This window comes from Chelonia mydas, chromosome 8 (assembly GCF_015237465.2).
Source record: "Chelonia mydas isolate rCheMyd1 chromosome 8, rCheMyd1.pri.v2, whole genome shotgun sequence".
In the NCBI taxonomy this organism is placed as follows: domain Eukaryota; kingdom Metazoa; phylum Chordata; order Testudines; family Cheloniidae; genus Chelonia; species Chelonia mydas.
This window is the reverse complement of record NC_057854.1, coordinates 28,003,343-28,030,038: the sequence shown is the minus strand read 5'-3', so window position 1 is coordinate 28,030,038 and position 26,696 is coordinate 28,003,343. Positions and strand designations below refer to the sequence as shown.

Below are 26,696 nucleotides of genomic sequence, written 5' to 3'. Positions count from 1 at the left end.
GTGATAAGGCCTTATGATGGTGTCCCATGAATAGATATGTGGACATAGTTGGCAACGGGCTTTGTTGCAAGGATAGGTTCCTGGGTTAGTGTTTTTGTTGTGTGGTGTGTGGTTGCTGCTGAGTATTTGCTTCAGGTTTGGGGGCTGTCTGTAAGCAAGGACTGGCCTGTCTCCCAAGATCTGTGAGAGTGATGGGTCATCCTTCAGGATAGGTTGTAGATCCTTGATGATGCGTTGAAGAGGTTTCAGTTGGGGGCTGAAGGTGATGGCTAGTTGCGTTCTGTTATTTTCTTTGTTGGGCCTGTCCTGTAGTAAGTAACTTCTGGGTACTCTTCTGGCTCTGTCAATCTGTTTCTTCACTTCAGCAGGTGGGTATTGTAGTTGTAAGAACGCTTGATAGAGATCTTGTAGGTGTTTCTCTCTGTCTGACGGGTAGGAGCAAATGTGGTTGTATCGTAGAGCTTGGCTGTAGACAAGGGATCGTGTGGTGTGGTCTGGATGAAAGCTGGAGGCATGTAGGTAAGTATAGCGGTCAGTAGGTTTCTGGTATCGGGTGGCGTTTATGTGACCATCGCTTATTAGCACCATAGTGTCCAGGAAGTAGATCTCTTGTGTGGACTGGTCCAGGCTGAGTTTGATGGTGGGATGGAAATTGTTGAAATCATGGTGGAATTCCTCAAGGGCTTCTTTTCCATGGGTCCAGATGATGAAGATGTCATCGATGTAGCACGAGTAGGGGCATTAGGGGACGAGAGCTGAGGAAGCGTTGGTCTAAGTCAGCCATAAAAATGTTGGCATACTGTGGGGCCATGAGGGTACCCATAGCAGTGCCACTGATTTGAAGGTATATATTGTCCCCAAATGTGAAATAGTTATGGGTGAGGACAAAGTCACAAAGTTCAGCCACCAGGTTTGCCGTGACATTATCGTGGATACTGTTCCTGTCGGCTTGTTAATACAATTAACTTAGGCTTGAATAAAGACTGGGAGTGGATGTGTCATTACACAAAGTAAAACTATTTCCCCTTGTTTATTTACCCTCCTACTGTTCTTGTAAACTGCTGGAAATGGCCCACTTTGATTATCACTACAAAAGGTTCCTCCCCTCCCCCGCTCTCCTGCTGGTAATAGCTCACCTTTCCTGATCACTCTTGTTACAGTCTGTATGGTAACATCCATTGTTTCATGTTCTTTGTGTATATAAAATCTCCCCACTATATTTTCCCCTGTATGCATCCGATGAAGTGAGCTGTAGCTCACGAAAGCTTATGCTCTAATAAATTTGTTAGTCTCTAAGGTGCCACAAGCACTCCTTTTCTTTTGACTAGCATAACTTTCTCATAAACAAACTGGGGAAACTGTGTCCAGTTCTGGGTGCCACATTTCACGAAAGATGTGGACAAATTGGAGAAAGTCCAGGGAAGAGCAACAAAAATGATTAATGGTCTAGAAACAAGACCTATGAGGGAAGATTGAAAAAAATTGTTATGTTTAATCTGGAGAAGAGAAGACTTAGAGGGGACATGATAACAATTTTCAAGTACATAAAAGGTTGTTACAAGGAAGAGGGAGAAAAATTATTCTCCGTAACCATTGTGGACAGGATAAGGATAAGAAGCTTAAATTGCAGCAAGGGAGGTTTAGGTTGGACATTAGGAAAAACTTCCCACCTTCTCAGGATGATTAAGCACTGGAATAAATTGCCCAAGGAGGAATCTCCAACATTGGAGATTTTTAAGAGCATTTAGAAAAACACCTGCCAGGGATAGTACTTAGTTCTGCCATGAGTGCAGGGGACTGGATTAGATGGCTTTTTGAGGTCCCTTCCAGTCCTACGATTCCATGACTGTTAATTCAGCTGAGTCCTGTACTCTGTGTAGCTTTCTCCATTTAAAGGGAAGGGTTAATGCAGTTGGGTTAACTTGTAGGCCTCAAATAGCCCTATTTCACATAATGTTACTTCAATTTATGATGTGCAATCAAAGCTATGGTCTTATTTGGGGGAGTCACACAATAGTCTTATAATCTGGCTCACCACTACTTGAAATAAACCAAGCAGCTCTCTTCATCCAATATAAAGGAAGTAATGCTGCTGTAAAGGTGTCACTTACCAAACCAGGAGAGAACCTGTGGGCACATCTCTACAAAAATAAAGTATTATATAAACACTGAAGAAAGATATGTGCCAGCATTTTTATGAAAGTTTTGCCACCATATTGAAAGTTCACTTGTATATTATGCATCTGATTCAATGAGAAGTGGAGTTAAGCAAGTGTGCAGTTTCAGTAAGCACATGCTGCTATTTGGCATAGAAATCAATTATGGTCTTAAAAGGAGTGATCACATGTTCATTGCTAGAATTTGCACAGACTCTACCTTCAACAGAGTGGCAGCGACTACTGTTTAGATGCAGTCCATAACACAAATTTCCACCAGGGATGGCAAAGGTGCATTGCACCTCAGGCAATTTTAACTTACATACCTACAGAACTTATCCTATTTTTATGTATCTACTATCAGAATGCATATAAGTTCAGGCAACAAGCTCTGTTTTGTTTTTTAATAGGCGAGTTCATACAAATCCTATGTGAATAAGGTATAGAGTATTCATAAATGGAATCCCTATATTCTTCTGGGTTCTCTCTCTCTCAAAACCTGTTAATGATATTTCATTAATATTTAAAAAAAAACAACAGTTATCTACTTTTCCTAACTGTTGTTCTTCAAGATGTATTGCTCATGTCCATTCTATTCTAGATATTCGTACGCCCACATGTGTGGTTGGAGATTTTTGCCTTAGCAGTATCCATAGGGCCAGTTGTTGCGCCCCTTGAGTGCGTCGGTATATCAGGTGCTGCTGGCCCTATGCCTTCTCACTTCCTTGATGCCAGCAACTCTGACAAAGGGGCAAGAGGGTGGGTAATGGAATGGATATGAGCAACACATCTCAAAGAACAAGTTACGAAAGGAAAGTAACCGTTTTTTGTTCTTCGAGTGCTTGCTCATGTTGATTCCGTTCAAGGTGACTCACAATCAGTATCAATGGAGGTGGGCTCGGAGTTCATGGTTTTGCAGCATCACTTTGCCAAAGCCAGCATCGTCTCAAACTTGCTCGGTAAGCGCACAATGAGACGCCTGGACAGACAACCAAGCAGTGGCTCTACAGACCTCTTGGATTGGCACTTGCACCAGGAAGGCTGCTGACAATGTTTGTGCCCTGGTCGAGTGTACCATCACATTGCCAGTGGAGGCACCTTCACCAGCTCATAGCAGTAGTGGATGCAAATCATGATCCAGGACAAAATGCTCTGAGCAGACACTGGGCCACCTTTCATTCTGTCTGCCACCGCTTCGAACAACTGTGTTGATTTACAGAATGGCTTTGTTCTATCTACGGAGAAGGCCAGCGCCCTCCTGACATCCAGGGACTGTAGCCTACACTCCTCATCTGATGCATGAGGCTTTGGAAAGAAGATGGGTAAGTATATGTCCTGGAAAGTATGAAACTGGGAAAAGACCTGGGTGCAGTCACATTTGGATCTTATCCTTGTAGAAGACCATACGGGGGCCTCCAAAGTTAGCGCCCTTATCTGGGCTGACATTACCATGACCAGGAATGAAACCTTCCAGGAGAGAAGGAGAAGAGCAGGAAACCAGAGGCTCAAAGGGAGGCCCCATGAGCCTTGACAGCATGAGATTCAGGTCCCAAGGGGGGATGGGATCCCAGACATGCAGGTAGAGTCACTCCAGAATTTTCAAAACCATGCAGTCATGTCATGAGCAAAGATCGACATGCCTTGGAATGGAGGATGGAAAGCTGAGATAGAAATGACAGGGACAACACTTTGAGTTTGACGTGCACCAGATAATCCAGGATCTCCTGCAGCAGGGCCTGTTTCACCTGAATACGCCATTCCAAGGCCCAGCATGTGAACCATTTCCATTTGGCCAGGTAAGTCGCTCTGGTGGAGGGTTTCCTGTTACCCAGCAAGATCTGATGAACATGGGCCGAGCATGCCTGTTTGTCCACTGCCACGGTGGAGAGAGATGCCCCTCCCTGCCGGTCCCATCACGGACCTGCTGTGGCTGGGAGAGGTTCCCCTCCCCACCAGCCCCAATACGTATCTGTCCCAGAACTTGCTGCCAGAGCTGCTGGGGAAAGGCACTCCTCCCTCATGCCCGGCCCAGGCCCATCCTGAGCTGCCAAAGCCGTGGAGAGGCGCCTCTCCCCTGGCTCGAGCTGCTGCGGCGAGAGAGGGCTGGGGGGGAGTCCTCTCTCCCCATCATAGCCCCTGGTCAGTCTGCACCCCAAACCTCATCCCCGGCCCCACCCCAGAGCCCGCCCTCCTCTCCGCACCCCAACCCTCTGCCCCATACCTGAGCCCTCTCCCACACCCCGAACCCCTCATCCCTGACCCACCCCAGACCCCTCATCCCCAGCCAGCGCCCTCACCCCCCCCACACCTCAACCCTCTGCCCCAGCCTTGAGCCCCCTCCTACACTCTAAATCCCTTGGCCCCACCCTCACCACATGAATTTTGTTATATACAACAATATGAAGGTGATGTGTCACACATCACCTCCATATTGGGGCACATAACAAAATTCATTCTGCACATGGATGTAAAAAATTAGAGAGAACACTGACCTGGACCCCTCGATGTCTCAGGTAAGCAGACATTGGTGCCATATATTCTGTAAACGTCCTCGGCGGCTGATGAGAGGCCAAAGGGCAACGCTGTGAATGGAAAATGGCATCTGCCCACTACGAAATAGAGGAAAAATCTGTGACCTTGAAATACGGAAATAAGCATCCTTCAAGTCGAGGGCAGTGTACCAGTCTCCCAGATCCAGGGAGGGGATGATGGAGGCCAGGGAGATGATGCGAAACTTCAACTTTCTGAGAGATTTGTTGTGGCGACACAGGTCCAGAGTGGGTCTGAGACCCTCTTTGCTTTCGGAATTAGGAAGTAGTGAGAATAGAACCCTTTTCCCTTCATGTCCCAAGGGACCCACTCCACCTCAACCTCTTGGATGAGGAGCTGCTCATGAGAAGAGTCCCTGAAGAGGAACGGGGAAGGAGGAGTGGTAGGGAGGGGCAGCCAAAATTGCAGGATATAGCCCCGAGATACTATGTCTAGCACCCAGTGGTCCGAGGTGACCTGCGACCAGTCCGAATGGTAGGGACGAAAATGGTCGAGGAAAGAACAAGGTGGATCCGGGGAACTGACTGGGATGCTTCTCTCAAGCGCACCTTCAAAATGAGTGCTTCTGGCTCCTCGGATGCTTTGCCTGGCCAGGCTGTGCAGGTGAGTGGGAGGAGGAAGGGTGATGACAACTAAAGCTCATGTCTCTATCCCTTCTCCTTGCAGACCCTGATGAGGCTTCTGTGCAGACTGCGGCATATGCATGCCCAGCGAGCGAAAGGTAGCCCAAGTGTCCTTTAACCCATGCAGCCTCGCATCAGTCTGCACTGAAAAAGAGACCATTCCCATCAAATGGGAGGTCCTGGATAGAAGTCTGCATCTCTTGGGACAGGCTGGTGGTCTGAAGCCAGGAGCTGCACCTCGTGATCACCGCCGACACAACCACCCTAGCTGCCGAGTCCACAATGTCCCACGTCACCTGGAAAAAGCACCTACCCGCTGCACTGCCCTCCTCCACCACAGGAGCATAGCTGGGGGGGGGGGAGCGGGGCAGCAGCCGCTCTCCCACCCAGCAGAAGTGGTGCCTTTTTAATTTTTTCTCACCCGGCGGCGCTCCGGGTCTTCGGCGGCAGGTCAGGCGGTGCTCCAGGTCTTCAGCGGCATTTCGGCGTCGGGTCCTTCACTCACTCTGGTCTTCAGCGGCATTTTGGTAGGGGAGGGGTGTCCTTCAGTGCCGCCGAAGACTGGACCGAGTGAAGGACCCGACGCTGAAGTGCCACTGAAGACCCAGAGCAAGTGAAGGACCTGATGCCAAAGTGCCGTTGAAGACCCGGAGCACTGCCTGACCCGCTCCCAAAGACCCGGAGCACTGCCAGGTGAGTACTAGCGGGTGGCGCCTTTTTAATTTTTTTTTATCTCCGCTCCCCCACCTGTTCTCTCCACCTGGCTAAACCACTGCTCCACCAGGGTGCCAAATTCCTTGGGCAGACCCTGAGGCATGTCCACATGGCTCCGAAGTGGCAGGGTGGCCTGAACTGAGTCCTTTGCCCAATGCCCCTTAGCCTTTATTGCCCGGTGCCGGGGAGTTGTGCTTCTTTGTTTTCTTTCTGTGCACTAGTGATAGGGAGTTGTGCTGGGCGGAGCCTAGTGCTGGGGGTGCACTGTGTGCACCAAGGCCAAGGTAATAGGTGAGTCTTGGCAGGACGACTCGGAAGCCAGACGAAGGGCAGCCTCTATGAGGAGAGCCTGCAAACGAATATCCCACTCTTGCTGAGTCCTGGGTCAAAAATTATTGGAAATACGACACTTGTCCTTCACATGTGATTCCCAATCTAAGGCAAAAATCTCTGACGATCGCGCATGTAGGCACGCACACACCTAGAATGGAATCGACATGAGCAAGTACTTGAAGAAGAACCCCTCTAATTTTCATTATTTTAACTTCAACTCCTCTTCTGTCCACAAACTCACATGCTTTGTATTACGTCACAAATGTGTTATTAATCAACCTGTGCTTTATGGCTTAAGAAAAAATTCTGCTAATTAAAATGGAACCCTGATAAGACTTATTCCATGAGCCATCATCCATATGATTAGGGTGAGGCTTGTCTAATGACAAAATTTTTCCTCTTAACTGATCATCTTTTGTGTGATGTTTGTCACTTCCTAGCAGAATAATGTTACCTGAGACACAAGATAGACCAGTGGTGTGCAAACTTTTTGGCGAGGGCCACTCTGGGGTTGCAAAACTGTATGGGGGGCTGCGTAGGGAAGGCTGTGCCTCCCCAAACAGCCTGTCCCCTGCCCCGTATCCACCCCCTCCCACTTCCTGCCCCCCTCAGAACCTCCGACCAATCCAACTCCCTGTGCTCCTTGTCCCCTGACTGCCCCAACACACCCCCACCCCCACCCCTTGACAGGCCCCCTGGGACTCCCATGCCTATCCAACCCCCCCCATTCCCAGTCCCCTGACCACCCCCACCAGAACCTCCACCCCATCCAACCTCCCCCTGTCCCCTGACTGCCCCGCCCCCTATCCACACCCCTGCCCCTAACTGCCCCCCCGGGACCCCACCCCCTATCCAACCCCCCCACGCCCTGCCCCCTTACCATGCTGCTCAGAGTGGCAGGAGCTCACAGCCCCGCCGCCCGGCCGGAACCAGCCCCACAGCCCTCGCTGCCCAACAGGAGCGGCAGGTCAGAGTGTTGGCAGCGCAGCGCACTGAGGCTGCAGGGGACGGGGGACAGCAGGGGAGGGGCGGGGGGCTAGCCTCCCCAGCTGGGAGCTCAGGGGCTGGGCAGGACTGTCCCGCGGGCTGGATGTGGCCCACGGGCTGTAGTTTGCCCACCTCTGAGATAGACCCACCTTTCATTCAAAACTCTTCTGTCCAAGGAAATATTGATTTTACTTTAAAGCAAAGAAAAAAAACAAACAAATTTAAACAAGTGTTTGGGCTATGGCCAATGCATCATTTAACTGTGTGCAGAAGGTTTTGTTTAAGATAATGAAACATACTTTCCATTATAGGGCACCAGCATTACATTGTGTTATAAAAGATTGTTCCTGCATTTTTACTAACATTCTCTTTTTCACTAACTGGAATTTGACATTCATTGGCAAAGTTTAATTATTGAAGTTTTTTTATCTAAATAAAAAATGAAAGCGGAATTTGTCAAAAAGAGAAGACTGTTTTTATGCAGCTATCAAAGAATAATGGAGAACACATTCTAAAGAGTTATTAAAAGTATTTAATGAACTTGGATTCATATAGTCTCACATTCTTCATCCTGGCTAAAGGCCTAAACACCCACTCCCATTTAGATGCTACCCTAAATGTTCCCTGGCAGAAGGAACACAATGTTTTATAAAACACCCTCTTGTTTTTTGTATAGTTTCAGAATACCTCAGAGTTGTGTGTGTTTCAAAGCCCCAATCCTCCAAAGGGTTCAATCTACACAGACTGTTATTTGAGGAATGGTAGGGATGGGGGAGGAGATATCTGAATAATATTAACCTAAAGTGGATGGACCAAATACTCTGCTTGGATAGACCTATGCACCTTCTGGATCAAATTACCATTTGGCTTTGCACATATCTGGGACAAAGAGATAGCCAACTGTCTGGAAGAACTGTCTGATGGAGCTGTTGTGCCTTTATGTCACCACAAAACCCCACAGAGTTGGAACTGATAGGTCCTAATCCATCGGTCTTACCTCTCTTGTAGCTAAACATGTGCATGATGTGGAGTTAACCAAGCACAGAGCATTCTGTAAATTTCTTGTGCAAGCCTCCCATATTCTGATTATTCTAACTCCTGGCAGGAGTAATTTACTTGAGCGGCTGTTTGGGAATCCATGGTTGCACTAACTTGTGCCCACTACCGGCATAACTAAAGAGAGCTATGACTTTATCCACTAATTTCAATTTCACCCTGCATATGAATCTGAAATTGGCTCTATGACGTTTGTATCACACTACTGAATGGTTTTCTATCCAACAAAAATGCACTTATTTCTGTATTTAATCACAGGATACAGAAGAAACACATGTGACATGGCGGGAAGAAGCGATAATAATAACCTAAATTACAGAAAAGTTTACTGATGTGTGAAATATTGAAAAGAAAGCTAGGGAAGGAGGAGAAAATCATGTAAATCAACAACTGGCTGAGAGGAACTCTCTCACTATTAGACCATCCTTTCCTGGGGAGATGCTGAATGCCCCCACTGTGAATTCAATGGGAGTTCAGGACACTGAACATTTTTCAGAATCTCTCTAATATAGATCCTTGCTCAAGGAATGAAACTTGTATGTTACCTTAATAGCAGCTTGTATGTTACCTTCATATTTCTGAACCTAAATGTCAATTAGCTTAATTCTATTGATCTGTGAGAATGTCCTAATTTATTGTACCAGTGTGAATGTTTAATGAAAATTTTATTATTGGAACTATTCTACTCAAAACGAGGAAAAAAGAACCACAAACTACATTTGTATAGTTCAGACTGGATAAAGTAAAAAATTGTCTGAAGCATAAAATTATTAACTAAAATAATTTCAATGTGATTATTTACATAATAGATATTCTTTACAGATAATTCAAGAGTTTTATTAAACATTCTGATTTGGCACACATAATGTTCACTGAACCTTCACAGGTCAGTTGTTTTGTTGTAGTTAATCATTTTGATGTACTGCAAGTGCATGCTTTGTTGGCTCTAATCTTTATAATGTGTGGTGTGTGTATTTTAGAAGAAAAAATTCCACGTATAATCTATTTATTAGTTCCCTCTTTAAGAATAATATAGACACTGGAAAGAGTACAGTATGAAAGCTCCTAAATTAGAATGTATATGGTAGAGATTTGAAGATGGGTACAGAGAGAGTTATTGTAAACTCCTATTTTCCCATTCTCATAGTATCACAAATAGGGAACATTCAATTAAATTGAAAGACAACTGAAAAAAAATTTTTTTAATGTGGTGCATAATTAACCCATGGAACTCATTGTCACAAAATAGCACAGAGGCCAAAACTTAGAATTAAAAAATGCATTAGACTTTTATAGAATAACGGGAACCACTAGAACATTATTTTTAAAAACATAAAAATTGTAAGTAATATAAATCCTCATGCTATAGAGCATAAGCCAATCAATAAATGCCTGGGGTTAAAAAGAAATGTCCCCCTTTTGTAGGGTGGGCAAACAAATTCTTTAACAAGGTTTGTTTAACCTTTCTATGAACCATCTACTATCAGCCACTAGTAGAAACAGTGTGGGACCGTTGGCCTGACTCGGTATTGCAGTTCCCAAGACAACAATCTGGAAACCAAAGCTCTCCATTTTGAACAACTTATGGGTTATTAAAAAATCATGTTCCTCTTTGACCTTTCTGTGATATTGTATTGAGACAATCTTTTTATTTCTGAACTTGGAGAAAGCTAATAGGGAAGAGGACGTTCTAGACTTGATTTTGACAAATAGGGAGGAACTGATTGAGAATCTGAAACTGGAAGGCAGCTTGGGTGAAAGTGATCATGAAATGGTAGAGTTCATGATTCTAAGGCAGAGGTTCCCAAACTTGGTTCACGGCTTGTTCCGGGTAAGCCCCTGGCGGGCCGCAACATGCTTTGTTTACCTGAGCGTCCGCAGGTACGGACTCTGGCAGCTCCCAGTGGCCATGATTCACCATTCCCGGCCAATGGGAGCTGCGGGAAGCAGCACGGGCCGGGGCACCGCTTCCCGCAGCTCCCATTGGCCGGGAAAGGCAAATCGTGGCCACTGGAAGCTGCGAGCGGCCGTACCTGAGACCCTCAGGTAAACAAAGCATCTCGTGGCCCACCAGTGGCTTACCCTGAACAAGCTACGAACCAAGTTTGGGAACCCCTGTTCTAAGGAATGGTAGGAAGGAGAACAGCAAAATAAAGAATGGATTTCAAGAAGGCAGACTTTAGAAATTCAGGAAGTTGGTAGGTAAGATCCCATGGGAAACAAGTCTCAGGGGAAAAACAACTGACCGTTTTCCAAAGAGACATTATTAAGGGCACAAGAGCAAACTATCCCACTGAATAGGAAAGATAGGAAGTATGGCAAGAGACCACCCTGGCTTTACCATTGAAAAGCAATGGATGACAGGAGAGATTCCAGAAGACTGGAAAAGGGCAAATATAGTGCCAATCTATAAAAAGGGAAATAAGGACAACCCTGGAATTACAGACCAGTCAGCTTACCTTCTGTACCCAGAAAGATAATGGAGCAAATAATTAAGCAATCAATTTGCAAACATCTAGAAGACAATAAGGTGATAAAGAACAGTCAGCATGGATTTGTCAAAAACAAATCGTGTCAAACCAACCTGACAGCTTTCTTTGACAAGGTAACAAGCTTTGTGGATAGGAGGGAAGCGGTAGATGTGGTATATCTTGACTTTAGTAAAGCTTTTGATACTGTTTTGCATGACCTTCTCATAAACAAACTAGGGAAATGCAACCTAGATGGAGCTACTACAAGGTGGGTGTATAACTGGCTGGTAAACCGTTCCCAGAGCATAGTTATCAGTGGTTCACTGTCAAGCTGGAAGGGCATATTGAGTGGGGTCCCGCAGGGATCAGTTCTAGGTCCAGTTCTGTTCAATATTTTCATCAATGATTTAGATAATGGCATACAGAGTACACTTATAAAATTTGCAGATGATGCCAAGCTGGGAGGGGTTACAAGTGCTGTGACAGATAGGATTATAATTCAAAATGATCTGGACAATTTGGAGAAATGGTCTGCAATAAATAGGATGAAATTCAATAAGGATAAACACAAAGATCTCCACTTAGGAAGGAACAATCAGTTGCAAACATACAAAATGGGAAATGACTGCCTAAGAAGGAGTACTGTGGAAAGGGTACACAAGCTAAATGAGAGTCAACAGAGTAACACTGCTGCAAAAAAAGCAAACACCATTCTGGGATGTATTAGCTGGAGTGTTGTAAGCAAGACACAAGAAGTAATTCTTCTGCTCTACTCCATGCTGATTAGACCACAACTGGGGTATTGTGTCCAGTTCTGGGTGCCACATTTCAGGAAAGATGTGGACAAACTGGCAAAAGTCCAGAGAAGAGCAACAAAAATGATTAAAGGTCTAGAAAACATGCCATCTGAGGGAAGATTGAAAAAATTGGGTTTGAGAAGACTGAGAGGGGACATGATAACAGTTTTCAAGTGCATAAAAGGTTGTTACAAGGAGGAGGAAGAAAAATTGTTCTTCTTAACCTCTGAGGATAGGACAAGAAGCAATGGGCTTAAATTGCAGCAAGGGAGGTTTAGGTTGGACATTAGGAAAAACGTCCTAACTGTGAGAGTGGTTAAGCACTGGAATAAATTGCCTAGGGAGGTTGTGGAATCTCCATCATTGGAGATTTTTAGGAGCAGATTAGATAAACACCTGTCAGGGATGGTCTAGATAATACTTAGTCCTGCCATGAGTGCAGGGGACTGGACTAGATGACCTCTCAAAGTCCCTTCCAGTCCTATTATTCTATGACTGAAGCTAAATTTGTCATGTGCTGTAGCTGCTATCACCATTAGTGGATGTTTCTGTAATAATAAAATTGGCCTTACTGGGCAAATCTTTCTGATGCTCACAAAAGCAATGAAGCCCAGTACACACAGAGCTGAATTTAACTTCATTTTTTTTTACACTCATTATTTATTTAAGAAATATTAATAGGTTTACAAATTCCTGACATGTAAATATCAGAAACTAAATAATAATCATTACAACAGCAAGCTCTTGTTTAAAGAGACATACAGACTGACCCACCAGGCTATGGAACAGAGATACTAGGCCAGCTCTGTGGAACCATCTATTTGGCATTCAGCAGAGCTCAAGAAGGAAAGTCGCCTTTGCTGGTCCCTGAATGCAGAGCAGCATTCTGGCTGCTCTTAATAATACCATATGCAAATGCCAAATCTAGCACCTGCGAACACTGAAGTATGGCTGCATACCTCCCATACTAAAACAATGTTTGTCTGTTGTATTCTGGGTGATCTTGATTTGTTATCTTACAAAATAGAATTTATGAGACTGTCTGGAGGGCTTTAGGAATTTTAAAGACACTTGCCTAATTTTAACTATTTTCCCCCAAAATATGCTTATATTCATTATTCAAACAACACTAAACTCAACCCTCACTTATAAATTGCATGAACGTTTTAAAAAATCCCAAAACGAAGTCCGCCATCTATTTATAATTTTCCTTATCTGCAATAACTATGGAAAAAATATACATATCCATCATATTGATATTGGTTGTGGTCTGAGAGGGGCTACGATTAATAAACGTAATAACCAGAGGACCAAATCATGATCCACTGAAGTCAACTGAAAAACTCCCACTGATTTCTGTGTTATCAGCATTTGGCCCTTTAACACACAGCTTCAGTGGTGGATAAGGCCTTATACCGGGGCCGAACCTGGATCTGAATTTCACCTTTAGCTGTAAATACCATGTCTTACAAGATCCCACCTTCAGTGCTTCTGAAGAAGGTGGTGGTGGCAGGAGTAGTGTACAGTTTTGAAATTACTCATCTAACCTATAAATATATAAAAATAAAATTTTGAAAGGCTAGCAGTGCAAATGAAGAGGGAGAAGCAAAACGTGTCTAAAAAGCACTGTTAACAACCAAAACACCTTTGTAAAAGCATATCATCTCTCTCATCACTTCAAAAGCTACTAGCTAGATATTTGCATACAACTAAAGGGGAAAAATGATGGAGTCTCACCAAATGAGTGAGAACTGGCAGATCTGCAGAGCTCAGCACTGTCTCCATTGCCAAGTGTCATGCTTCATACAGAAGACTCACGCATCAGGTGTCCAAATCACACTTTTATTTCGCTCTGCATAAATCTCACACAGAGATATTGACAAGGTTTGTTTTATGCCAGTACAAGTGCTCCAGGAAACATTGCCTTGATGGCAATTGGGAAGACAATGTTGGCAGCTACATCAGCATGGGTACGGATCTAATTTTTGCAGCAGATGAGGAGGTTACTCACCCTGTGCAGTAACTGACGTTCTTCGAGATGAGTGTCCCTGTGGGTGCTCCACTCTAGGTGTTGGTGCGTCCCTGCGCCTTCGCTCGGAGATTTTTACAGCAGTACTCGTACCGGTCGCGCACGTGCAAGCTTGCCACCCCCCCCCAAGTGTACCTTAATAGTACGCGTGCACGACTGGTCCCCTCAGTTCCTTCTCTACAACGGAGGCCACCCCAACTCCGAAGTAGAGGGGAGGAGGGTGGGTAGTGGAGCACCCACAGGAACACTCATCTTGAAGAACGTCAGTTACTGCACAGGGTTAGTAACCTCCTCTTCTTCTTCGAGAACTGTCCCTGTGGGCGCTCCACTCTAGGTGACTTAAAAGCACTGAATCTCAAGGAGGTAGGAACTTCGGATTGGGTAGAAATGCAGTAGATAAAACAGCTCTGCCTAATCAAGTATCCGAGAGGGGGCCCTGAGTAAGGGCATAGTGCTTAACAAAAGCGTGTTCAGAAGACCAAGTGTCTGCTTTACAGATGTCAGTTAGGGGAACTTTGCGTAGAAAAGCCACGGAGATAGCCATCGATCTAGTGGAGTGGGTTCTGATGTCTGCTGGAGGCGTAACTTTCTGTATCTGATACAGAATCGGATACAGTCAGAAATCCATTTTGAAAGTGTCTGGGTAGAAATAGGTGTTGGTTCTATCCAAATAGAAGGACAAAGCCCTGCGTATGTCTAGAGTATGCATTGTGGATTCAAACAAGTTCTCATGTGGTTTAGGAAAGAAGGTCGGCAGGTGTATCGGTTCATTGAGGTGGAATGATGAATGGAACTTTGGAAGAAATTTGGGGTGTAATCAAAGGGTAACTTTTTCCTTAAAAAATAGGGTATACGGTATACGGTGGGTCTGCCATGAGAGCTGCTATTTCTCCTGCCTGCCTGGCAGAAGTGATTGCCACTAGGAATGCTGTTTTTATAGAAAGGTGTAAGAGGGAGCAAGTGCCGAGGGGTTTGAATGGTTGTTGAGTTAAGCAAGATAACACTAAGTGAAGGTCCCATGGAGGGGTAGGAGGTCTAACTTCTGGGTATAGAGATTGAAGTCCTTTGAGAAAATGTTTAGTGATCGGATGAGCAAACACAGAGGTACTGTCTATTTTATCATGGAAGGTTGTAATAGCAGTTAGGTGGACTTTGATGGAGCTAAAAGAAAGGCCAGATTGTTTGAGATCCAACAAACAAGATAGTCGAGTATAAGAGGAAGAGGTGCAGACATAGGAGGCAGTTGTTTAGTTGAGCACCATTGCGTAAATCGCTTCCACTTCTGGAGATAGGTGGTGTGAATAGATTGTGTTCTGCTATGTAGGAGCACTCTTTGGACTTCATCAGAGCATGCTATTTCGTTTTAGGAGAACCATGTAGGAACCAAGCTTTGAGGCGAAGCATGGACAGGTTGGGGTGGAAAAATTGGCTGTGTTGCTGCGATAGGAGGTTCAGAATGAGAGGCAACGAGATTGGTGGTCGAGTTGACATCCTGGTGAGGAATGGGACCCACGGTTGTCTGGGCCTTGCTGGGGCAATCAGGATCACTTTGGCACGATCTGTTCGTATTTTTGTCAGAACTCTGTGGAGAATTGGGATTGGGGGAAAAGCATAGAGTAAGTTCCAGTGCCATGGAATCATAAATGCATCTCCCAGGGAGTGCTTGCCCAGTCCTGCTCTTGAGCAAAATTCAGGGCATTTCGTGTTTTTTGCAGTTGCGAAGAGGTCTATGGTTGGGTAGCCCCAAATGCGGAATATGTTGGTGATGATCATTTCGTTTATCTCCCATTCATGGTCCCAAGAAAAGAGTCTGCTTAATTTGTCCGCTGTTGTATTCATAGCCCCAGAAAGGTAGGCGGCTGATATCCGGATATTGTTTGCAAGGCACCAGTTCCAGAGTTTCATAGCTTCTGTGCAAAGTAAATGAGAGCGAGCTCCTCCCTGCTTGTTTACATAGAACATGCAGGCGATGTTGTCTGTCATTATCCGTACACGTTGGTTCCAGATTAACAGGAGGAAGTGACGGCAGGCATTGCTAATAGCTCGAAATTCCAGGATGTTTATGTGCAGGGAGGTTTCCGATGGAGACCATAGCCCCTGGAGTTGTGTGATGTAACATGTGAGCACCCCACCCTGTGAGGGATGCATCGGTAGTCATTATGATAGATGAAGCTTCCTGGAGAAAGGGGACTCCAAAGCAGAGGTTGGAGGGAACTGTCTACCATAGGAGACAGTCTTTGACTTGGAAAGGTATGGATAGGGGTTTGTTTAGGGCATGCACACTGGGTCGTAAACCGTGGCCAACCAAGCATGGAAGCACCTCATGTCGTGCACTTTGGACCACGAAAGCACACGAGGCCATGTGACCTAGTATTTGTACACAGTCTCGAGCGGTACCTTGAGGACTGTTGCGAAGTTTTGTTGCCAGCTGCTTTATGGTGTTAAGTGATCGGATGGGAGAGATGCTATTCCCGTCCGGGAATCGAGGTGTGCTCCGATGAACTCCAGGTGCTGGGTAGGAATTAATGTGGATTTGTCGTTGTTTATTTGTAGGCCAACGGATAGGAAACAATCGACAGTGAGTTGCGTGAGTCGAAGTGCTTTGTTGAGCGTTGAGGCTTTGAGAAGGCAGTCATCTAGGTAAGGAAATATTATGACTCTTTGCTTCCTGAGGTGGGTAGTAACTATGGCCAGGAGCTTGGAAAAAACACGGGGGGCAGTGGATAGGCTGAAGGGTAGTACCCTGTATTGAAAATGTGTCGAGCCAGGGGTGAAACGAAGGAAGCGTCTCTGGGTTGGATGTATTGTCACATGAAAATAGGCGTCCTGTAGGTCAAGGGCTGAAAACCCATCGCCCTGCTCCAGCGCTGGGATTATAGCGGTGAGGGTAACCATTTTGAACTTTTGTCTTTTGATAAAATTGTTGAGCCGCCTGAGGTCGAGGATCAGTCGCCATCCCCTGGTTTTCTTTTCTGTTAAGAAATAATGGGAGTAAAACCCCTTCCCCTGTGTCTTTCGGGCACAAGCTCCACTGCTCCCAATAGAAGGAGATGTTGTACTTCTTGTAGGAGCAGTTGCTCGTGAGAGGGGTCCCTGAAGAGGGACGGCGAGGGTGGGTGGGTAGGAGACATGGATAGGAAGGGGATGGAATAGCCAAGTGTGATGACCTCTAAAACCCACTTGTCAGTGGTAATGTTCTGCCATTGATGGAAGAATGGTCGTAGGCGGTGTCAAAAAGTAGGGACGGGGGTGTAAGCATTGAAGGGGGAACATAGTTTTCTAAACCCTCGTCCAAGGCTTCAAATCTGCTTGTTAGTCGGAGGGGGTTAAGACACTGATGCGGAATTGGGGCGACGATGCTGGTATCTGGGTCTATGGCGTTGTTGCTGTTGTTGGTTGTGTGATCTCTGGAAGTGCTGGGTATATGTGGGGTAGCATGGACGGTGGTGGGGTTGGTATCTACATTGTTGCCTTCTGGTCATAGGGTTTGTATTCCTAAGGACCAGAGAGTTGCCCTTGAATCCTTCATAGAGCAAAGGACGTCGTTCGTTGTAGACGCAAAGAGTTTGTTGCCATCGAATGGAAGGTCTTCAATAGTAGTCTGGACCTCTCGAGGAAATAAAGAAGAGAGCCACGACCCTCGGCGCATGACTACTGCTATAGCGGTGGATCTTGCTGCAGTATTGGCTGCATCGAGGGCCGCTTGAAGAGCTGAAGGTGAAGGCTAGTGGCGTTCTGTTATTTTCTTTGTTAGGCCTGTCCTTCTGGGAAGTCACCTACTACAGGACAGGCCTAACAAAGAAAATAACAGAACACCACTAGCCGTCACCTTCAGCCCCCAACTAAAACCCCTCCAACACATTATCAAGGATCTACAACCTATCCTGAAGGACGACCCAACACTCTCACAAATCTTGGGAGACAGACCAGTCCTTACCTACAGACAGCCCCCCAACCTGAAGCGAATACTCACCAGCAACCACATATCACACAACAGAACCACTAACCCAGGAACCTATCCTTGCAACAAAGCCCGTTGCCAACTGTGCCCACATATCTATTCAGGGAACACCATCACAGGGCCTAATCACATCAGCCACACTATCAGAGGCTCGTTCACCTGCACATCTACCAATGTGATATATGCCATCATGTGCCAGCAGTGCCCCTCTGCCATGTACATTGGGCAAACTGGACAGTCTCTACGTAAAAGAATAAATGGACACAAATCAGATGTCAAGAATTATAACATTAATAAACCAGTCGGAGAACACTTCAGTCTCTCTGGTCACGCGATTTCTGATCTCAAAGTGATTATCCTTCAACAAAAAAACTTCGAAAACAGACTCCAATGAGAGACTGCTGAATTGGAATTAATTTGCAAATTGGATACAATTAACTTAGGCTTGAATAGAGACGGAATGGTTGATTCATTATAAAAAGTAACCTATTTCCCCTTGTTTATTCCTCCCCCCCCCCACTGTTCCTCAGATGTTCTTGTTAAACCCTGGATTTGTGCTGGAAATGGCCCAACTTGATTATCATACACATTGTAAGGAGAGTGATCACTTTAGATAAGCTATTACCAGCAGGAGAGTGGGGTGGGGGGAGAGAAAACCTTTTGTAGTGATAAACACCCATTTTTTCATGGTCTGTGTGTATAAAAACATCTTCGGTATTTTCCACAGTATGCATCCGATGAAGTGAGCTGTAGCTCACGAAAGCTTATGCTCAAATAAATTGGTTAGTCTCTAAGGTGCCACAAGTACTCCTTTTCTTAACACACTACTGGTAACACTAATAACGAACACTATTGGTAATAAACTATCTATCTAAAAGGGTAAGAGTAACAAGGGAGAAAAAGTTTTCTAACGAGTCTGCTGAGCTCCATCTCAGGCCGGGGACGGTAGAGAAGGAACTGAGGGAACCGGTTGCGCACGCGTACTATTAAGGTACACTCAGAAAAGGGGGCAAGCTCTGTGCATGCGCGACCGGTACGAGTACTGCTGTAAAAATCTCCGAGCAAAGGCGCATGGACGCACCAACACCTGGAGTGGAGCACCCACAGGGACAGCTCTCGAAGAAGAAATTCAGGTTATACAACAAACCATCCTGCCAGTGTCACTACTGGGCCTCACCTCTTCTCCAGAAACACTTCTGTGGGATGTCGTGAAAGCTTCAGCAGTTTAAGCAATCTTTTCTGTGCTGTGCTAGCAAATCTAATACACGTTGACCTTGGCATTACTGCTGCTTTTAGGGTCGAGAGCAGCTTCCTTGTTTTTGTCAAATGATCAATATATTGAAACCTGTTATGTGACAAGCCATGTTCAAATGGTTTTTAATATGCTTTGTGCCTAGTGTGTTATGCACTTTATTCTGTTTCATGTTTTGCATTCACTTTTATACAAATGTTGTATGTTTTATTTAATTCTGTCTATATTTTAATCTATTTTGTCATGTCTGATTAACTTCTGCTTGAGAAATTTATTTTGCTGTGATCCTCTGACTCCATTCATATCTACTTGGAGCTATAGGGATAAATCATGTGCTCAGAGCACAGCCTGAGTCATAGAATCATAGAATATCAGGGTTGGAAGGGACCTCAGGAGGTCATCTAGTCCAACCCCCTGCTCAAAGCAGGACCGATCCCCAATTAAATCATCCCACCCAGGGCTTTGTCAAGCCTGACCTTAAAAACTTCTAAGGAAGGAGATTCCACCACCTCCCTAGGTAACGCATTCCAGTGTTTCACCACCCTCTTAGTGAAAAAGTTTTTCCTAATATCCAACCTAAACCTCCCCCACTGCAACTTGAGACCATTACTCCTTGTTCTGTCATCAGCTACCACTGAGAACAGTCTAGAGCCATCCTCTTTGGAACCCCCCTTCAGGTAGTTGAAAGCAGCTATCAAATCTCCCCTCATTCTTCTCTTCCACAGACTAAACATCCCCAGTTCCCTCAGACTCTCCTCATAAGTCATGTGTTCCAGTCCCCTAATCATTTTTGTTGCCCTCCGCTGGACTCTTTCCAATTTTTCCACATCCTTCTTGTAGTGGGGCCCAAAACTGGATACAGTCCTCCAGATGAGGCCCCACCAGTGTCGAATAGAGGGGAACGATCACGTCCCTCAATCTGCTGGCAATGCCCCTACTTATACATCCCAAAATGCCATTGGCCTTCTTGGCAACAAGGGCACACTGTTGACTCATATCCAGCTTCTCGTCCACTGTAACCCCTAGGTCCTTTTCCACAGAACTGCTGCCTAGCCATTCGGTCCCTAGTCTGTAGCGTGCATTGGATTCTTCCGTCCTAAGTGCAGGACTCTGCACTTGTCCTTGTTCAACCTCATCAGATTTCTTTTGGCCCAATCCTCCAATTTGTCTAGGTCCCTCTGTATCCTATCCCTACCCTCCAGCGTATCTACCACTCCTCCCAGTTTAGTATCATCTGCAAACTTGCTGAGGGTGCAATCCACACCATCCTCCAGATCATTTATGAAGATATTGAACAAAACCGGCCCCAGGACCGACCCTTGGGGCACTCCACTTGATACCGGCTGCCAACTAGACATGGAGCCATTGATCACTACCTGTTGAGCCCGACAATCTAGCCAGCTTTCTATCCACCTTATAGTCCATTCATCCAGCCCATACTTCTTTAACTTGCTGGCAAGAATACTGTGGGAGACAGTGTCAAAAGCTTTGCTAAAGTCAAGGAACAACACGTCCACTGCTTTCCCTTCATCCACAGAACCAGTTATCTCATCACAGAAGGCAATTAGATTAGTCAGGCATGACTTGCCCTTGGTGAATCCATGCTGACTGTTCCTGATCACTTTCCTCTCCTCTAAGTGCTTCAGAATTGATTCCTTGAGGACCTGCTCCATGATTTTTCCAGGGACTGAGGTGAGGCTGACTGGCCTGTAGTTCCCAGGATCCTCCTTCTTCCCTTTTTTAAAGATGGGCACTACATTAGCCTTTTTCCAGTCATCTGGGACTTCCCCCGTTCGCCACGAGTTTTCAAAGATAATGGCCAATGGCTCTGCAATCACAGCCGCCAATTCCTTCAGCACTCTCGGATGCAACTCGTCCGGCCCCATGGACTTGTGCACGTCCAGCTTTTCTAAATAGTCCCGAACCACTTCTTTCTCCACAGAGGGCTGGTCACCTCCTCTCCATGCTGTGCTGCCCATTGCAGCAGTCTGGGAGCTGACCTTGTTCGTGAAGACAGAGGCAAAAAAAGCATTGAGTACATTAGCTTTTTCCACATCCTCTGTCACTAGGTTGCCTCCCTCATTCAGTAAGGGGCCCACACTTTCCTTGACTTTCTTCTTGTTGCTAACATACCTGAAGAAACCCTTGTTACTCTTAACATCTCTTGCTAGCTGCAACTCCGAGTGTGATTTGGCCTTCCTGATTTCACTCCTGCATGCCCAAGTAATATTTTTATATTCATCCCTGGTCATTTGTCCAATCTTCCACTTCTTGTGAGCTTCTTTTTTGTATTTAAGATCAGCAAGGATTTCACTGTTAAGCCAAGCTGGTTGCCTGCCATATTTACTATTCTTTCTACACATCGGGATGGTTTGTCCCTGTAACCTCAATAAGGATTCTTTAAAATACAGCCAGCTCTCCTGGACTCCTTTCCCCCTCATGTTATTCTTCCAGGGGATCTTGCCCATCATTTCCCTGACGGAGTCAAAGTCTGCTTTTCTGAAGTCCAGGGTCCGTATTCTGCTGCTCTCCTTTCTTCCTCGTGTCAGGATCCTGAACTCGACCATCTCATGGTCACTGCCTCCCAGGTTCCCATCACCAGGTAGCGTGCTGAGAGCATGAGGGCAGGGGAGCTGCTTGCACCTATGAGATTCTTTCACCCCTGCACTCCAGGGTCAGAAATAATCAGAAAATCTAGTTCCTGCTTCTGTCTTACTAAGAACTGTATCAGAACTCACAGGCCCTACCTGCCCACGGATGTGGCGGTGATGTGAGGATCTTCCCTAAGTGAAGGTATATCCTCATGCAGAAGATTTGTCCCTAGATTCAGGGTCATCTTCCATTGTCAGCTACACCAGTTCATCTTATTATTGAGAAGACAGGATTTCCTCTTTGTATCAGAGAACATAATTTGGCCTGCACCATTGTACCTAATGTAATTATTATATCCAGCCATTATTTCATTTTCTTCATATTCTCTGCAAACAAGTGTGTATATACAGTGACAGAGGAAGAAATATCTGCAATATTCAAAGTAGTCCCACTGTATCTTTGCATCTTGACCGTGTTTTTCTCCAAGTGCCCTCTATGAGTAATTCTCTAGCACTGTACCCACCCCATCCAATTTTCTTTTTTTTTTCATAACCTGAGAATTAATGAAGGCTCACAGATCTACTGTCATGGAGCTGGACTGTTTAACCATTTGTGCAATCTCTACAGCATACTACTGAGTGACCTATGCTACTAGGCAAGACCTGACAATACATTACAAAACTCAAGAACGTTTGTCTTAGCACCTTCAAGTCCTTTTCTTTGATGCTATGGTGGTTTTTCTCCTTATTGCATTAGCTATCAACCCTGATCTGCCCACCACTATGATGCTATGTCCACTTTGGCTGCAGGTTCACTACCTGGAAAAGCTTTTTAATGAAATGTGCACTGCAATCACTCCTTTCAGGGAAGAAGGCTTTTCCCTGGCAATAAGTTTCTAAAGGAACTTTTCACACAGGAAAAAAAAAGTACACTTGAGGATGTTTTCTGACATTTCTTGACAAATTTGCTAGGGAGGCAACTAACAATCACTCCACTTTTCTTAAGGTAAGAATCCTTGAAAAAACACGTTTTCCAACATATTGCACATTAAAATATATTTACCCCACCATGAAGGTCTCTCTTTATATCATTGTACTTTTTAAGTTCCTGATTCACTGGACTGAATATACCATAAAAGGTTTTCCCTTTAAACAGCTAAATTATATACACAACATACTGCAGCTGAATCTGACTTCTACTGAAACAACTAGCATAGTTAATCAAGAAATTTATATTCCTCTCCAAGTAAAATGGTGGGGGTTTTTCCCCTCTGTGGTTATACGGTTGCATGAAGTTTGATTCAGTGTGTATTTTCATGATAGTGTACAGCCAAGAGAAACCTAGCTGCTATACTATTATAATTTTGTTTACAGTATGCTTTAAAATGTTCCTAGATAACACCTCTATTTGTCAGTGACACAGCAGGGAGTAAATGAAAATGTTTATTCAGACCCCTCAGCAGAAAGAACTCCCTTAATCCACTCACTGAGGAGATAACACTGTAGGATTACAATAATCAACTTGCAGCATGTCCTCTATTAGGGCACTAAAGCCATAGCATTTCATATCCACTAGGAAATATTTCTTTGCTTACATAATATGGTGACAGACTTTCAGCCCCTTGAGATCATATTTTTCTACCCATGCCGATCCCGCAAACTGTTTCTGTATCAAATGGCTAATATTAGACTAAATATTGCAATTTAGAAAGCATGCAACTAAAAGAAAAAAATGTTTGCAGTGCTCACCAAGTAATGGAACAATGAAGAGACAGATGTTAACAACATAGTAAAGCTTCTAAGCTTCCTCATAGGGAAAATGTTACAATGAACTGCTTGTGAAGGACTCTCATTTAAATGTAGATACAAATCTCCAATAATTCCTGCCTAAAATCTTTTAAAATAGCTATTAGTAATGACCTTTTAAAGTGATTGCTGTGTGGATTCCACCCCAGGTAAGGAGGGTAGTGTCCACTGACTAAGGCAGTGGAGGATTTTTCATTTGGTTATGGAATTTTAAAGTTTTGTTAAAATACACACAATGAATATGGGGGGGGAGGGGGGGGGTAGATAATTCATTCAAACTTGGCTTTTTTCCATGCACTTTTCTAAAGAAAATTTGAAGTGTCAAAAATACATATCTGGTGCTCATTATTAAATGCTAAATACCACAGTGTTTTGAGCTGCCTTGTGGCCATTGTAAAGAAAACAGGTGTTCTGATAGATTATAAAGTGTGAGTCAGATGATGTGTAGAACAGAATTTTAATGAAGCTGCTAGCACAGTAGTCTGACTAGCCTTTTGAACATGATGCTAAAACACTGAAAGTAGTCTTAAAAAGAGACAAATAGCAGTAACACAACTCAAAAATCCTCATCAGCATACACCAAGGGAATGTGACATAGGAAGTCATTAAGCAAGGTATCATAACACCACCACTGAAATGGCTTATGGTATGGTCTGTAGTAGATATAGGCATGAGTTAAACATTATGGACAAGATTCTCAGCTAAGGCTAAGAATGCAGCACCATTTAGGGGTTGGGTGGGATTCAAAGGAGGCATAAAACTCACCTTTGCTTTCCCTTAATCCTTGCGTTACTCTGTGCAAGGCTTGTCTCTGGAGCAGCCTAAATTGTGGTCTAATTTAGGGGCCAAAACAGCTGAACACAGTGGAGAGGCATCCTGGTTAAGCCACTTTCCTCCAGCTTCCCCATACTGGTAGCAGATAGTGTAGGAGGCTGTACATTGACACTAGATCCGCACACGCTGCAGTGATCCTCCCCAAAGCAAGACACACTAATTTTGCAGTGTAAAACAGCCTCACCACACCAAAAGATCTGGCTATATAACCATCCAAATCACTCCTACGTATTACATTTCAGCAAAGACTCAAAATGATTTTGAAAGTTTAAGCAAAGCCATTTTGCAACTGACTTTAAAAAAAAAAAGTAAATATGTCTTTTTAAGTTCTGTATCTCAGAAAAGTTTCTCTCATTCACAGAAAAATTTCCACACAAAAAATATAATACCCTATTTTAAAAGGAATATGGTGTCTGAGAGATAAACTGAGTTTGAAATGGAAATTAGGCCATCACCCTTCAAACAAACCAGTGCACAGCTTTACTCACATGAGTTGACAAAGGGACTGAGTAAACTAACCCATGTGCATAAACATTTGCAGGATCAGGGATTGAGTTACATCCTTAAGCACGGATCCTGCAAAGATGTACATAATATGGATACTTAATTTTAAGCATTTGAGTAGTTCGACTGACTTGTTCAATGGACTAAAGTTAAGCATGTGTATAAATCTTTATCTTTAAGGAACTTTACAATAGTTAGACTACTGTATCTGATACTATTACTGTATCTAAATCCATCTGTGTAACATACATATTATCCTATGATTAAAACCACAGCTCCTCTTTATATGTATCGATTATTTTAATATAATTTCTTTTATTACACTGTTAATTACACAATTTATCAAAGGTTATTTGCTCCCTACGAGTCAAGCATACACTATCAATATCAATGCAGTGTTTCTGCAAATATCTATTGTGTGCTTTGATTAACATAGAATTTAAGTGTTCCCATTTTTACTTCCTACACACTCAGACGTATGTTGTTTATTATTTAAACTTTAAAAAGTGAGCATTGAAATTACTTCTGTTACTTATAAGTGAGGATTTCTGTAACTTGCTTTTAGAGACAACATGCATTTGGGTTTCTGTCTTTCAGAGATAATTAGTGAGAGATGACACAGCATTAGGAGAAAAGAAAATCTGCTCATCATCACAACTCCCAAACTTAAAAACTTCATGAATAGCATTAAAACAATAATGTATGTCACATTGTACTATTCAAATATAAACCTTTTTTAAGTCACTCATGGAGATTTTCTTTAGACTGAAATTAAGGACACAAGATTGTAACAAAAAGAAAAGGAGTACTAGTGCAACAAAAAGAAAAGGAGTACTAGTGGCACCTTAGAGACTAACAAATATATTTGAGCATAAGCTTTTGTGAGCTACAGTTCACTTCATTGGATGCATTTCTTTTTGTTTGTATTCTTTTTGCGAATACAGACTAACACGGCTGCTACTCTGAAGATTGTAACAGTTGTCAGGCCCTAGATTCTTGCACAGAGGGAGAATTATTCTGCTGACTTTCCTTGACAGGCAGATCAAGTAAGGTCTATTAGTTGTAACCCAGATATATAGAACGTTTTGAGTATTTCTCTGATACTCGACAGAGCACGATGTCTTGAGCCCCCATTGTTATGTGGCCATGAAAAAGACAAATGTGATCCTTTTATGCATCAGGGGAGGTATTTCCAGGAGATAGAGGAAAGAATTCGTGCCACTGTACAAGACACTGGTAAAACAATTCTAATCACTCACATTCAATAAGGAGAAATTCAAACTGCAACAGATGAAGAAAAGGGCTACTAGGATGATCAGGGGAACAGACAGCCAATCATATGAGAGGAACTAAAAGAGCTTGGCTTGTTTAATCTAACAATATGAAGGCTGAGAGGGATAGGATTTCTCTCTATGTATACACACCAGGGGATAAACACCATCAAGGGAAAAGGTATTTAAAATAAAGGACAATGTTGGCACAAGAACCAATGGGTATAAACTGGCTGTGAATAAATCTGGGCTGGAAATTAGAAGAGTTCTAACCATCAGAGGAAAGAGAGGTTCTGGAATAGCTTCATATAGGAGTAGTAGGAGTGAACAACCTAACTACCTTGAAGACGGGGTGTCATAAATATAAAGGGAAGGGTAACCACCTTTCTCCATACAGTGCTATAAAATCCCTCCTGGCCAGAGGCAAAGTCCTTTTACCTGTAAAGGGTTAAGAAGCTCAGGGAACCTGGCTGGCACCTGACCCAAAATGACCAGTGAGGGGACAAGATACTTTCAAATCTGGAGTGGGGGGAAAAGGCTTTGGTCTGTCTGTGTGATACCTTTGCTGGGAACAGATCAAGGATGCAAGCCCTCCAACTCCTGTAAAGTTAGTAAGTAATCTAACTAGAAAATGTGTTAGGTTTTCTTTGTTTTGGCTTGTGAAATTTACTGTGCTGGAGAAAACGTGTATTCCTGTTTCTGTGTCTTTTTGTAACTTAAGGTTTTGCCTAGAGGGATTCTCTGTGTTTTGAATCTGACTG

General features: G+C 44.1%; 1 protein-coding gene across 1 annotated transcript in view; it reads right to left on the bottom strand.

Moving 5' to 3' along the window:
* The window catches only part of TENM2 (teneurin transmembrane protein 2), an 832,723-nt gene that overhangs the window by 586,587 nt on the left and 219,440 nt on the right, over positions 1-26,696 (bottom strand). The gene's annotated exons all lie outside the window — the stretch shown is intronic.